The sequence below is a fragment of the Phyllobates terribilis genome, unplaced genomic scaffold, assembly GCF_046119375.1.
Source record: "Phyllobates terribilis strain yellow unplaced genomic scaffold, ASM4611937v1 Scaffold_489__1_contigs__length_1346288, whole genome shotgun sequence".
In the NCBI taxonomy this organism is placed as follows: domain Eukaryota; kingdom Metazoa; phylum Chordata; class Amphibia; order Anura; family Dendrobatidae; genus Phyllobates; species Phyllobates terribilis.
Window position 1 is genome coordinate 848,125 of NW_027363249.1, and position 15,820 is coordinate 863,944.

At 45.1% G+C, this 15,820-nt stretch overlaps 1 pseudogene; it reads left to right on the top strand.

The window, feature by feature from the left end:
• The window catches only part of LOC141230060 (uncharacterized), a 92,064-nt pseudogene extending 79,940 nt beyond the window's left edge, over positions 1 to 12,124 (top strand).
• The last annotated feature ends 3,696 nt before the right edge of the window (positions 12,125 to 15,820 follow it).

Consider the following 15,820-nt stretch of genomic DNA (forward strand, 5'->3'; position numbering starts at 1 on the left):
CGTACGCCTCGTACACGCGCGGCTCCGCTCCGTACGCTTCGTACACGCGTGGCTCCGCTCCGTATGCTTCGTACACGCGCGGCTCCGCTCCGTACGCCTCGTACACATGCGGCTCCGCTCCGTACGCCTCGTACACACGCGGCTCCGCTCCGTACGCCTCGTACACACGAGGTTCCGCTCCGTACGCCTCGTACACGCGCGGCTCCTCTCCGTACGCCTCGTACACGGGCGGCTCCGCTCCGTACGCCTCGTACACGGGCGGCTCCGCTCCGTACGCCTTGTACACGCGCGGCTCCGCTCCGTACGCTTCGTACACGCGCGGCTCCGCTCCGTACGCCTCGTACACGCGCGGCTCCGCTCCGTACACCTCGTACACGCGCGGCTCCGCTCCGTACGCCTCGTACACACGCGGCTCCGCTCCGTACGCCTCGTACACACGCGGCTCCGCTCCGTACGCCTCGTACACACGAGGTTCCGCTCCGTACACCTCGTACACACGCGGCTCCACTCCGTACACCTCATACACGAGGTTCTGCTCCGTACACCTCGTACACACGAGGCTCCGCTCCGTACGCCTCGTACACGGGCGGCTCCGCTCCGTAAGCCTCGTACACGCGCGGCTCCGCTCCGTACGCCTCGTACACGCACGGCTCCGCTCCGTACGCCTCGTACACGCGCGGCTCCGCTCCATACGCCTCGTACACGCGCGGCTCCGCTCCGTACGCCTCGTACACGCGCGGCTCCGCTCCGTAAGCCTCGTACACGCGCGGCTCCGCTCCGTACGCCTCGTACACGCGCGGCTCCGCTCCGTACGCCTCGTACACATGCGGCTCCGCTCCGTACGCCTCGTACACACGCGGCTCCGCTCCGTACACCTCGTACACACGAGGTTCCGCTCTGTACACACGCGGCTCCGCTCCGTACACCTCGTACACGCGTGGCTCTGCTCCGTACACCTCGTACACACGCGGCTCTGCTCCGTACACCTCGTACACACACGGCTCTGCTCTGTACACCTCGTACACACACGGCTCCGCTCCGTACACCTCGTACACACGCGGCTCCGCTCCGTACACCTCGTACACGCGCGGCTCCGCTCCGTACACCTCGTACACACGCGGCTCCGCTCCGTACACCTCGTACACGCGCGGCTCCGCTCCGTACACCTCGTACACACACGGCTCAACTCAGTACACCTCGTACACAAGCGGTTCCGCTCCGTACGCCTCGTACACGCGCGGCTCCGCTCCGTACGCCTCGTACACGCGCGGCTCCACTCCGTACACCTCGTACACACGCGGCTCCGCTCCGTACACCTCGTACACACTCGGCTCTGCTCTGTACACCTCGTACACACGTGGCTCCGCTCCGTACACCTCGTACACACTCGGCTCTGCTCCGTACACCTCGTACACGCGCGGCTCCGCTCCGTACACCTCGTACACACGCGGCTCTGCTCCGTACACCTCGTACACGCGCGGCTCCGCTCCGTACACCTCGTACACACGCGGCTCCGCTCCGTACACCTCGTACACACGTGGCTCCGCTCCGTACACCTCGTACACACTCGGCTCTGCTCCGTACACCTCGTACACACGCGGCTCCGCTCCGTACACCTCGTACACACACGGCTCTGCTCCGTACACCTCATACACACGCGGCTCTGCTCCGTACACCTCGTACACACACGGCTCTGCTCCGTACACCTCATACACACGCGGCTCTGCTCCGTACACCTCGTACACACGCGGCTCTGCTCCGTACACCTCGTACACACGCGGCACCGCTCCGTACACCTCGTACACACGCGGCTCTGCTCCGTACACCTCGTACACACGCGGCTCTGCTCCGTACACCTCGTACACACGCGGCTCTGCTCCGTACACCTCGTACACACACGACTCTGCTCCGTACACCTCGTACACACACGGCTCTGCTACATCCACACTGTAAACCCCTCCTGACCCCACACATAAACTTCAGCTCATCCAGCACCATGACAACCAGCACAGCAGAGTCCTGCATCCACTGAGGCCCCTGATCATGTGACCCCTGACTCCTCCCCTCCTGTGACCTCATCACAGCTCCTGTGCGCACAGAGCAGCCATATATGTGGTGGCGGCTCTGCAGGTGGAGGTATGTGGAGACCCCATTACTGGAGCATTAATACTAGATATATATTGCACAGGGGATATCGCAGCCGATTCCCTCTAGAATAATCCTGGAATCGCAGCATTAGATGATTATTTCTCTGCAGTTTCTATAGGACATAATACATTACACTCCCTTTGGTTGGGTCATTATCGGGGCGCCTTTCTTTATAGTGAGTCTATGCGGTGACATCCAGGAGGCTCCACACAATTCAGGAACCCCAATGGGGACATTACGGCTTGTTCACCATCCATGACTGAATCAGTGGACATGTATGTGGTCTCTGGACCAGGCCGTCTCTTCTGTATTTGTAGGTTTATGGAGCTGACACTATAGTTTTATAGGATTACGCGTTCACAAAGCGACTGATGATTGTTAAAATTGTGACAAATATCAGGAAAAACTTGGTTAATAACCTCCAGTACTGAGGACGTCATTTTGCAAAAGTCTTCCGGGAAGGAGATTAAGCCGGTAGTGGAATCTGTAGGGAACCTGTCGTTTCTGAGGCATAGTACGTGGGGTGTAAATTCGTCTGCAGTAGAATTTTCCATCAAGTGAACCCGCATATTAGTAGTCAGAGTAGCTCCTGAATATGTCTCCATCCTGAAAAGGGTCACCTTGCCATGGTGGGATGGCTGTTATGCTTTTTTGATCAAAAACTGTGTTCACTAAGGACCCTATGTTATTTAAATGCACTTTTGCTTTTTTACTTATTTAGTTACAGCAGGGTTTATGATCACTTTGTTCCTTGTAGGTTTTGCATATGTCTCCATAGATAAGAAGATATTAAACAGGCATTCAGCTCGTCTGCTGGCGTTGCTCCCTTAAGAACAGGTAACGTTTGGCAGAAGTCACCTGTAAAAAGTACAATTTCCCCCATTAAGCGATTGGATCCCTGCAGATCTTTCAAGGTGCGATCGAGGGCCTCAACAGCTTTCTTGTGCGCCATGGTACATTCCTCCCAGACAATTAATTTGCAAATCTGTAATTCTTTAGCTTTCCCTGAGCCTTTAGTGATATTACAGCCAAGAGTTTCCAACAGCACTAGATTCAAGGGCAAGCCTAGTACTGAATGAGCCGTGCGCCCTCCATCTTTAAGAGTGGCCGCAATTCCAGATGAAGCATCGGCCAGAGCAATGTTATTGTTTGAGCGAATTTCTGTGAGCAGGAAATTAATTAAGAATATTTTACCGATACCTCCTGGTCCATCAAGGAAAAACAGTCTCCCATTTCCACTTGAAATCGGATCTGTAATTGCCAAATACGCCGATCTTTGGTCATCAACCAAATGAGGCTTATTCAATGTGACAAATTCTTTCAACCTTTCCAAATCATAGCTTTTGTTTTGCAGAATATCACAGCCCATAACATCAAAGGCTGGTCGAACTGGTGCTGGTAAACCAAATTGTATTAGAGTTTTACTATTGATACACTTGCACCTTTCTTCTGGCGTCAAGAGGACTTTGGTGAATATGTCGGCAGTGAAATTTAAGCCTAAATCCGGATTAACTCTCCTGTGCACTCTCAGAATATCTTCGCTAAGATATTCTTTGTGTTTTTCCCAAAGAGCTCGGGGATTGAAAGGTGCACAGGTTGTAATTATTATAGCGAACAGGTTTCGAAGTTGAGGTGGAAAGTGAGTGAGGGACATTTTCTGCAATGTCATGTCCCAGTGTTGATAATCTTCGATCAGACCACGCTTTTGGCATGCCTCCCTGTAAGATTGACACAGCTCACCACCAACTGTTTTTAAATCTGTGAAAGTCTCTGGCCCGCGGACAGTGTGACGCAGTAAACGTAGGTGGTAACACTCTGCGTTGTTTGGATGAAGTGTATACACGAGTCCAAGAGCATCACTGCAACTTCCGTCCCATCCTTGGACCCTTGCACCTTGTTTCCTTTTGCAAAATACTTTTCTCAACTTATTCCATGTATAATATTTTTGGAACTTCTGAATATAATAAAGTTCTCGCAAATGGATCTGCTTGACACGGGAGAAAGAAAGCTGTTAATGTTGTATTAGGTGGTCGAGCCGCTCTTTCTTTTAAATTATTGGTAGTGAAATAAACTTGTCCATTTTCAAGATGGACTCTGAGATGAACTACAGTCGGATGTTTTTCATAGATGGCAAAATTGAGTAATCACCACATGGATTCGTTACTACTTATATACCTCCCCATTTTTGTTTGTGTAACGGAAACACTGCCATATCACTGCCTTTGTTAGCTGATTTGCAAGTATATTTGACTCCAAAGAATTGCAATATTTCACGTTAATGTGCGCGTCAAACATTTTTCAAAGATACAACCCACTGATTATTTCATTATCTGTGTACTGATTAACCCTTTGAAATCTGATTGTTGCAGTATATCCTCGCTGTTCACGTTTCCGTCTTCTGTAAAGAGTGACTCTTTGATTGCTGTCGCTCTAATTCTTTAAAATCCTTTGGGCAAAAACTGTAGTTTTGCATTCAACAGACAGACACCCATTTTCTCCTTTATACCTTTCCAGCCTAAATTCAGAGGGCCAAATCCCATGAAAGGGGGAAATTTTGAGTTTTAGTGTTTGCAATATTTTTAGTCTGGTGTTAAAGACGGGCCGTGCAAAATTTCACTTAAACCTTGTGAAAAATGTGGTTTTGTATTTAACGGGCTCAACACACAGATTTACTGATTTATATATATATATATATAGACGTAAAGAGGAAAGCAAAATGCCATAAAATAATATATCTCCTCATATGAATTCCCTTATTGTGTCCAGTACTTGTATTATTAAAATATCAGTAAATGATTCCAGAATTAGCTTTATGGAAGATGAGTCTATGAGAAGAGTCTTCAGCTGCAGACTCCGAGGAAGAAACTGCTTGTTGTCTGTGGCCTAAAATATAAAGGTTTTATTACTAGATGTAAAGAAGAAAACTAAATACTGTAAAATAATATGTCTCCTCATGGGTTTCCCCTTATTATCTCCAGTAATTGTATTATTACACAGGATTTTTATGATGTTACATCGGCTCATCATCTTCTCATTCAGGTCCGCACAATGTCAGATCCTCTCAGTGAAGATCTTCTATATAAGAGAATTTTCCTTATGGACCTATCAAAGATGGATATGGACAGAGACAAGATGGTGGAGAGGATATTACACCTCACCCTAGAGATCCTCTTCCGTCTTACTGGAGAGGTGAGAGATTCTGATGACTCCACATTACATCATTCTTATATATGGGAATAACAGATGGACAGAACTGGAGAGTTGAGGACTCTGGAAATGTCTGTAGTGAGATTTATTAATGTGTCTCTCCATAACCAGGATTACACAGTAGTGAAGAAGACCTCTAGTGAGCGCTGTCAGGACCCTGTGTCTGAGGGATGGGGAAGACCCCTGAGCCCAATCACATGGCCTCCACCTCACCCCCTGATACATGAGGACATCAATGACCAGAAGATCCTAGAACTCACCTACAAGATGATTGAGCTGCTGACTGGAGAGGTGACACTGCTAGGAATGCTGGGACATTATACAGTAACGCTATGAAGGGATCGGGGGGATGACTGTATCATTGTATGTGTCAGGTTCCTATAAGGTGTCAGGATGTCGCTGTCTATTTCTCCATGGAGGAGTGGGAGTATTTAGAAGGACACAAAGATGTGTACAAGGACGTCATGATGGAGGTTCCTCAGCCCCTCACATCACCAGGTAATGGACAGGACTAAATACACATGGCCTATATTATCTGTATGTAAAGAATGAATTCAGTCCCTGTATGTGTTTCCTCCAGATCTATCCAGTAAGAGGACAACACCAGAGAGATGTCCCCGTCCTCTTCTTCCACAGGACTGTAAACAAGAAGATCCCAATGTTCCTCAGGATCATCAGGTAGATGGAGAGAAGGTGTCATGAGATCTCCCCTATGATGTGTAGACGGCTGTGAAGGTCTTGTGCTCAGTCTTGTTTTATCCACCATTATTATATGCTTTCTACTTGTGTAATGAGAACGGTGAAGATGGCCGGATTAGGGCTGATCATAGATGTGACTTCTCCATGTGTCTGTGACTTTTACAATACTGGTTTCAGGGTGAAGATGTGACCCATATTAATACTACAGAGACATATGTGAGGGGTGATGAGTGGTGTAAAGAGGAGATTCCTACATATGACTACCCAGGTGAGTAGTGACCACTAAATGCAGAGAAGTCATGGATTCTTCTCAGTCACCGGCTGTGGCTGCTTTATCGGTGGTGTAGTCCGGCCGTATCACAATCGTGTGACCACCATTTTGCTACCAACCCATAACATTCTCATCCACCAAAAAATTGTTCAAATGACTTTGGGTATTGAAAGCCCTTTTTTATAGAATTTACAATCTGGAGGATCCACCTACCCCCTGGGATTAGAAGATGCTGACCCTTACCTCCTTACCTGCTCAGATCTGTAAACTAAAAAGCCAAATTACAGCGTATGTAGAATGTGTTGACAAGTTAAAAAATCACTTGAAGAAAAATATTATGATGGGCCTGTAAGAGAAAGCGGAGGGTAATGATGGTGTTGGCTTCCTAGATCCCGGATATCTTATTGGATGAATCTACCTTCTCTCCCATCTGTGCTGCTGAATGTGCTCATATGGTCCCTACAAGACCAGGTCCAGTCTTTCTGACCAAACTTTGCTTTTATGATCGACAACATTAAATGTGCAGTGAGGCCAAGTGTGAATTTCTGTATAATAACAGCAGAGTTTCCCTTTATCCTGACTTTTCAATTTCTTTTAAAACCAATTAACTTCAAACAGGATTGTGATAAACAATACAGAAAACATTACACCTGTGCCATGATATATCTCTAAGCTGTGCGTGGCTGAAGGCTGTAATATACATTTATTTACGCCTGCAGGAGATGTGTTGGCTCGAGCCCTGGTTTCATGGATTCACTCCACGTCATAAATTCCATTATGTTTTCAATCCTAAGGAATTCAGATTACTGCACAATCTCTCCTGAAATGGGGGTGCTAATACTTTCTCTACTCTTCTGATCAGGACTCATAGTAGCTCCAATGGTCCACCATAAATGAGTGCGACTCCGGTTTAGTGTTGGATTTCTCCCCTCATACATACTTTGTTGTTGGGGATGTAACATTTTTTATTCTATCTCTTTTTTTACAACTTCATTCTGCATGATAGTTTGATTGTGGTGGGATCGGCCTGCCTCACTTATGTGAATATATAACTCCTTGGTGGTCTTTAAAATAATGCCTTTTCCAAATCCCAGAGGTCCAAATTTAAGACACCTCAGCTCTGCACTATTATAAAAAGTTCTCTTCTTGAAACTCATCTGACAGAAAATATTGTTCCTTACGATAGTTTAGATTCCCAAGAGCCACCGAGCCCCATACTCTAATTACCCCAGAGAGGTTTCACCACTAGTTACTCACTACTTACTGATGAAGTGCTGAGTTTGATCATTTCAGTAGATGTGTTATGGTCTATACTCACAGTTTTGACTACAGTAGTTAGTGCCCAAAATACTCTGATTTAATCCCTTCCTGCAGCCAGTTTTGTGTTCCTATCTGTGCCCATTTTTCAAATCTGACGTGTGTCACTTTATATGGTGATATCCTTTGTGAATAATTCCAAACTTAATAGGAAACAAATGGACCTTACAAATTATTTTCCAACTTCTCTTGAATCCGGCAATACTCTGTATGCAATTGTACACTACTGTCTGGGCACATGGCAGGTTAAGAAGGGAAGGAGCGACATTTAGCTATTTGAATGCAGATCTTGCTGGAATAGTTTGCAGACAATGGTCACCTGGCAACTCAAATGATGGCTACCACAAACAGGCTTGGTGCTATCTACTCCATTTTCGAGATACCAGGGATTACTTTATCACCCTTTAACCCCTCTACATGGATCTGTTCTTACACCGAGACCTCTAGGCTTGGGCCACGGTGTTAAAACGAAAAGTTGACAGAGTCCTATGATCTGAAATGTATAGTCAGTTCAAGAAACCCCCCAGAAAAGTAGTAATGTAATAAAAGTATCTAGAGGTTCTTAATGATTATTAAAGTCAGATAGAAGAGGCCAGAGGACTCTTATCAGAAAAAAACTGTGGGATCAGTTTAATTATACATATAACAAATTTTTATTGAGAATATATATTCATATAAGTAGAAAACCCATGAAAGGTGAGACAGAATAAATTGCTAGGATTATTTAAAGCAATAGTGTGCAGATAAAAACCCATAAGAACACATTGGATCCCCAACCCTAATCACTTGGGATTATAGGATAGGCAGCAAAGGAACATGTTCTCCTTCAGGGATAGGTGCAGTGCAGAATATTATACAGATAACTTGTGCGCAATTGCACACAAGCACCTAATGGGTTATCAGAGCATTGCAAACATTAAATATGAAGTGCTATACCTGAAGACATGCTGGCGTGTCCTAGAGCGGGTAGGAGGTCCAAGTAAGCGCCTCGACGTGCGTTTCTCCTTCCGGCTTTGTCAGGAGGCGTGGGGAGAATTTAAAAAGGGGCACTATATAAATGAGTATGTCCGGGTGGCTGGCGAATCGGCGCACCGCTCGTCATGTTGTTACTCCCCTCAGGGCGCGGCCGGCCAGCGCATGCCGGAAACAATGGGAGGGAGGACAACGTCATCACTCCCGTCGTCCCGGCAACGAATCCAGCCCGCGGCGCCACAGGGGACAAACAGCACATGTGCGAGGTGTGTCTGCACCACTAAGGTAAAGCTACAGATGATTCCAAATATTTAAGAATTAAAGATTAGGTTTAATAAATAATTCTGGTAGATTTATAATGGCTTAGAGGGATAGAGATGAGGGCGTATATCCTATTAAGTATACCACTGCCAGAAGGTACATGGCTGAGTCATTAATGGTAAATATTCCAAACTTGCTATATCTAATACCGACAGCATGATCATAGGAGATGGCAGATAGTAGATCCCTCCTGAAGAATAATAAAATATCGATATGGGAGGGACATATATATAACCACTCATACTCAAAAAGTATTGCCATGCAGATGCTTACAAAGATAGGTTACAGCAAAAATACAAAAAAGGGCACATATGTAGCCCTCCATGTTCGAAACATACTTCCCTTACAAATATCTACAAAATTATGTGGCAACGATCCATATCGTCACATAACACGAGAATTTATATATATCAATATGGGAAGGGCATATATGTGACCTTCAATTTTCAAAAATTATTCCCCCAAAGACATTTGTAAAATCGCATAGCAGCAATCTGTATTGTCACCTAAGGAGAATACATATAGAGCTTACCGCCTTTCAAAGATACTTCCCAAATAATATTTATAAAATCGCATAGCGATAGTCCACATGTCAGCATGCTGTTTCGATGGTAAGTATCTTGGCGATCTTCCTTAGTGACACTTGCAGAGTCGCATGGCGATAGTCCATATGTGAGCATACTGCTTCAATGATGAGTATCATAACAATCTTCCTTAGTGATACTCGCAGAATCGCATAGCGATAATCCATATATCGACATGCTGCCTCAATGGTAGAAATCTTAGCAACATTTATGCACAAACCTAAAATAAAGTTATTTTTATATAATATATAACAGTAAAGCAACTAATGTTGATATATAACTAAAACCAATGTCCTCAGGTTTGATGCTGAATGGATGCTTGCGTTCCGTAGTTCTTTGGGCCACGGTGTTACCTGCTGTTCTGTGGTGTGAGATGGGAAGAAGAATAGTCAGGTAGCCGGGTCAGAACCAGGAGGGCAGAGAAAATACAACATCAGAAGACACAAGAGTAGTCAGTAAACGGGCCGAGGTCACAACAGGAAACAAATACACAAGCCGGGAGCTGAGCACAGAGGACTGAACCAGAGGAGAACAAGGCTGGATCTGGCAGCTTCCGGCAATATGCTTCCAGCTTTAGTAGGGTGCGGTGCTTTCCAGTTGGCTGAAGCAGGGAGCAGATTACTCCAGCTGGACAGCACACACCCATACTGCCAGACTGGATGGTACTACAGGCCCCAGGCACCCTAATCTTAGTGGCTGGACAGAGCCTGTGCCGCCCAGAGCTTCTGGTTCTGACGTCTCCTCCATCACCAGCGCCGCCTGCAGGATGAATAAGGCGGCTTCTGCTGAGAGAAGCAGACGTCGGGGGAGCAGATCTCAGAGGAGATGGGACCCACCATTTACAGAAGCCCTAATATGGTAAAATATCAGAAAACCAGAGCAGTGGAAATCCCCATATAGTGAATACATTTTATAACCCTCAGTGAATTAATCTATAGGAGTAGTGACTATTTTTACTCCTCAGGCACTTCCCGGAAATTAGCACGCTGTGGATGTTGGACAGTGAAAATTACAAATATATAGTTTCATTACCCAACACATAGTGCCCAGATTGTGCTCCAGGAGACACACACCATCAATTAAGTGGGTTCTTCTCACTATAGTAATGCCAAATACATGGAGGCTAAATGTGGTTTGGGCGCACTGCAAGGCTCAGAAGTGAGGGAGAGATCTGACTTTGGGAGAGCGGATATTGCTGGATTGGTTTATGGAAGCCATGTTGCTTTTCAAAAGCCTTTGAGCCACTAATAATATGGAAACCTATTTTTCCAATGACAGATAATGGATCTTAGTGGGGGATTGTTTTTTGCACAATGAGTAGTTGTTGTATTGGTATTATGTTCGCCTATATAACACAGTTTGGTGCCTTTATATTTGGGAGGCAGAATGAACAAACAATTGAACACCACGCTCCACTGGTTCATCCTATGAGGTTTTCTATTAGACTGTGACCTGTCATTGTCTTGGTGAATAATCAATATGTTTACATAACTTGCCTTTTCTACAGACCGTTTAAATAGAAATGTTAATAAATATAAATTTCAATTTTTTTTATTAAAAATAATTTATTTTCTTCTTGGCAGATGTCTGTACCAGGAGATCAGAGGGACAGCTGACATCTTCAATTTTGAAATCAGACGATCTTGAGATCCCCCAAAATGCAATTGAAGTGAATGCCATTACTCCAGATATCCCATCATCCCTTCACAGCAAAGATCTGTCATCTGATCCTTTGAAGCAGGTCCTGTCTTCTGATTCATTACCGACTACTAAGGAAAATCAAAGTTACAAAATAAGCATTATTAAACAAATTGCTCCTGAAGCAAAGAAGCCATTTTCATGTTCAGAATATGGAAAGAGTTTTCCCCTCGAAAAGTCTTTTCTTAAACGTCAAAACATTCACACATCGGAGAATAGATTTTTTTGTTCCAAGTGTGGGAAATGTTTTAACTACAAATCAAATCTTGTTACTCACCAGAGAATTCACACAGGGGAGAAGCCATTTTCATGTTCAGAATGTGGGAAATGTTGTAACCAGAAATCACACCTTATTAGTCACCAGAGAACTCACACAGGGGAGAAGCCATTTTCATGTTCAGAATGTGGGAAATGTTTTAGAGTGAAACCAAGCCTTATCAAGCATCAGATAATTCACACAGGGGCGAATCCTTTTTCCTGTTCAGAATGTGGAAAATGTTTTAACCAGAAATGGAATCTTGTTAAGCATCAAAAAACTCACACAGGGGAGAAGCCATTTTCATGTTCAGAATGTGAGAAATGCTTTGCAGGGAAACCAAGTCTTATTGCCCATCAGAGAACTCACACAGGGGAGAAGCCTTTTTCATGTTCAGAATGCGGGAAAGGTTTTAATCGGAAAGAGCAACTTGTTATACACCAAAGAACCCACACAGGGGAGTACCCTTTTTCCTGTTCAGTATGTGGAAAAAAATTTGCAGAAAAATCAAAGCTTACCAGACACCGGAGAACCCACACAGGGGAGAAGCCTTTTTCATGTTTAGAATGTGGAAAATGTTTTCTGTGGAAATCATCTCTTCTTAGTCACCAGAGCAGTCACACAGGGTAGAAGCCTTTTTTAGATTCTTAATGTGGGAAATGTTTTACTTGTAAATCAACTGTTAATGAACATCAGAGAAGTCACACAGGGGAGAAGTCGCTTTCATGTTTAGAATGTTGAAAATATTTTATCCGGAAATTGTATCTTTTTAAAGGGAACCTGTCAATGTCATCAGTAACACTCTTTTTTTCATTAAAATTGGCGCTAATATCATGAGTATATAGCACTTTATATAGTTATATCATACCTGCTCGTTTAGTCATAGGGGTGTGATCCTTGCATTCAATCAGGGCTGGTGCCACTCACGCATTTGAATTCTGCTCCCAGCTCGCGCTGAAGTAAGTATGTTGCACTTGCGCAGTATAACATAGCCAGCCAGCAAAGCTTACTGTGCTGTGAGCCATGCATGCACTGTGATGAGCGGCTCCCCGCCCATGCGCAGTGAGGCTGTGTAGTGGCGGCTGGGGATGGCCACCGCCATGAGGTTGCGAAAAGCTTTCGTCTCCACAAGCCTAAACGGCAACATTTCCAGGGCAAGCAGTATGGAAATGTGGCCATTTAGTATTGTGGCTTATGGGTGAGCGGCTGTGTATTTACTCTTGCGTTCCAAGGACTGGGGTAGGTACAATTGAACGCTGCGCTGGGACAAGGACATGGAAATGGATGCTGACGGTGTTTGCAAGTGTGCAATGACAGGTGCAGGGTGGGAGGCATCTTCACCAACATCATGGACAGTGTATTAGTGTACATGTTCAACAGGGGAAGAGGCAATGATGTCACCCGCAGACACAGCTTTTGGCCCCTGGCGTTCGGCCCAAAGTAGTCTGGTGCTTCGCTTGGATGAGCCTGAGCATGCTGGTGGTGGTCAGGCTGGTACTTGTGCTGGCCCTGCTGATGCTGGCATGGTAGATGTTCTAAATTGCCTTTTTTGGGTTAACTGGACTGTCTTCAAAAAAGCGCCAGACTTGGGAAGACCTAACTCTTGGCTTGTCAACTTCACCCTTGTTGATACTCTGGGGAACAGTTGCCCACCTTGTGTCTCTGTCCACTCAACTGCATCTTCCTGGCTGTTGTGGTGCTGCAGCTCCCTTCCCCTGTGCACTGCTGTCCTCACTCTGCATGTCACCTTCCCAGGTTGGGTCAGTCAGCATCATCCACCATCTTGTCTTCCACTTCTGCACCCTGGTCCTCCTCTTGACTTGCTGACATTGAAACGCCATGTGTTGGCAATTGTGTCTCATCATCATCCACCTCTTGCGATAGTAATTGCATTTTTTCCACCATTGTCTTCTTGCGAGTGTGGCTGCTCAAATATTTATGCATCGCTACCTGCGAACTCCTCATGTCCCGCTTGAAATGGACAGAGCGAGAGGCCAGAATCTATAAATGGACATGTGAACAGCTCTTTGGAGTGTCCAAGCGCAGACACTCTGTCTCTAGGCACTCTGCATGGTGGGAGAAAGGAGGATCATGGTCAGAATTATGTGGTCCAAAATCACAGCTACTGAGACTGGACCGTGTGGAAGACAGGGTGGCGCTGGCAAAGTGATTGGAAGCATTATCTGTTCTCAATCTAACAACCTTTTCACTCTGGTTTGGCATGAAAAGAGTGGTGTTCCACGCCACACCCACGTACAAAGAGATGAAGCTAGATTGACATGATAAGTGTGTTAGTTGTGCTCCCACAGCAGCCACAGTTTCACCTTGCCCATGACTTCGGCCTTTTCTCTCACCATCAGCATCACGTCCACTACCCCGTCCCTTACCCCGCACCCTGCCCATTTTAAATTACATATGATATACCCCTGTTGAGAAAACGTTGCAGTATTATAATGGCAGGAAAACAATTTATTTTTGTGTTTGAGCCACAACTGCAGCACAATAAATACCATAAAAAATTTCACTGGTGAAAAAAATGCATTGTATTACAATGGCAGGAAAATTTACCCACTTCAGATGGACTGGTTTCACTGTAGGAGCAATATAGCGATCATATTGAGATCCAACCAAGTCTGGCTGTATGCTTTTGACACACAACTTCCTTAGTTAAAATGGTGTATAATAATTTCCTGCTCAGAAAAATTTGCAGGATTAAGAGCAAAAATATTATTATTATGCCTGAGAATTATGCCTATTATGCCTGAGAAGGGCTTTTCGTATCAGTTGAAGCATATAGGACGTACAATTCACCCTATCTTGTCCTACACGATCCCTTCAGCACAATCTCTCCTGAGGCACTGCTAACAGCAGTATTAATCTTGATTATAATTAGCCCTGTAGTTCAAAGAAATAGAAATGTGGTTTTATCCCTGACTTTATGCAGCTACAGTTCTGTCCCTCTCTCATCTTCAGCTCTCCTTACTCTGCCTGTTTCCGGGATACAGTGTCTTATATAGACCTGATGACACTATGCGGCCAGTCAATCACAGTAACGCCACAACCAGGGTGGCTACGGCATTACAGTGATTGGTAGGAAATCCCCACATGATTTTTGGCTGTCTAAAAAGTGACAAACATGCGGGGCGTACCACATGTGTAAAGCCACTGCCAAGGCTACAGCAAAGAAACTAATCTTAGAACTTATCAGCAGATACGGGGTGCCCGAGGCCATAGACGGTGACAGAGGCGCCACTTTTCCGGAGAAGTAATGCAGGAAATAATGTCCGCCCTGGGAGTGGAAAAGGCCTTTCATACTATGTACCATCCACAGAGTAGAGGTACTGTAGAGACATTGAATTCGGCCCTGAAACTCAAAATCTAGAAAGCCATGGCTGAAACGGGCAGACCATGGACAGAATGCTTGCCCCTTGCACTCTTTTTAATCAGGTACACTCCCAACAAAAAAAACAGGCCTCTGCCTATATGAGGTGTTTATTGGGTCAGCCCCTAGGCTAGGGTTGTATTTTCCATAGCAGCTCCAGATGCAACATGATAGGCTGTCTTCTTATGATATTTCACTTACAAAATGCTTGTCTAGCATACAGTTATATGAAAAAGTTTGGGCACCCCTATTAATCTTAAGCTTAATGTTTTATAAAAATTGGCGTTTTTGCAACAGCTATTTCAGTTTGATATATGTAATAACTGTTGGACACAGTAATGTTTCTGCCTTGAAATGAGGTTCATTGTACTAACAGAAAATGTGCAATCTGCATTCAAACAAAATTTGACAGGTGCATAAGTATGGGCACCCTTATCATTTTCTTGTTTTAAATACTCCTACCTACTTTTTACTAACTTACTAAAGCACTTTTTTTGGTTTTATAACCTCATTGAGCTTTGAACTTCATAGCCAGGTGTATGCAATCATGAGAAAAGCTACTTAAAGTGGCCACTTGCAAGTTGTTCTCCTGTTTGACTCTCCTGTGAAGAGTGGCATCATGGGCTCCTCAAAACAACTGTCAAATGATCTGAAAACAAAGATTATTCAACATAGTTGTTCAGGGGAAGGATACAAAAAGCTGTCTCAGAGATTTAACCTGTCAGTTTCCACTGTGAGAGACATAGTAAGGAAATGGAAGAACACAGGGACAGTTCTTGTTAAGGCCAGATGTGGCAGGCCAAGAAAAACATCAGAAAGGCAGAGAAGAAGAATGGTGAGATCAGTCAAGGATAATCCTCAGACCACCTCCAGAGAGCTGCAGCATCAACTTGCTGCAGATGGTGTCACTGTGCATCGGTCAACTATACAACGCACTTTGCACAAGGAGAAGCTGTATGGGAGAG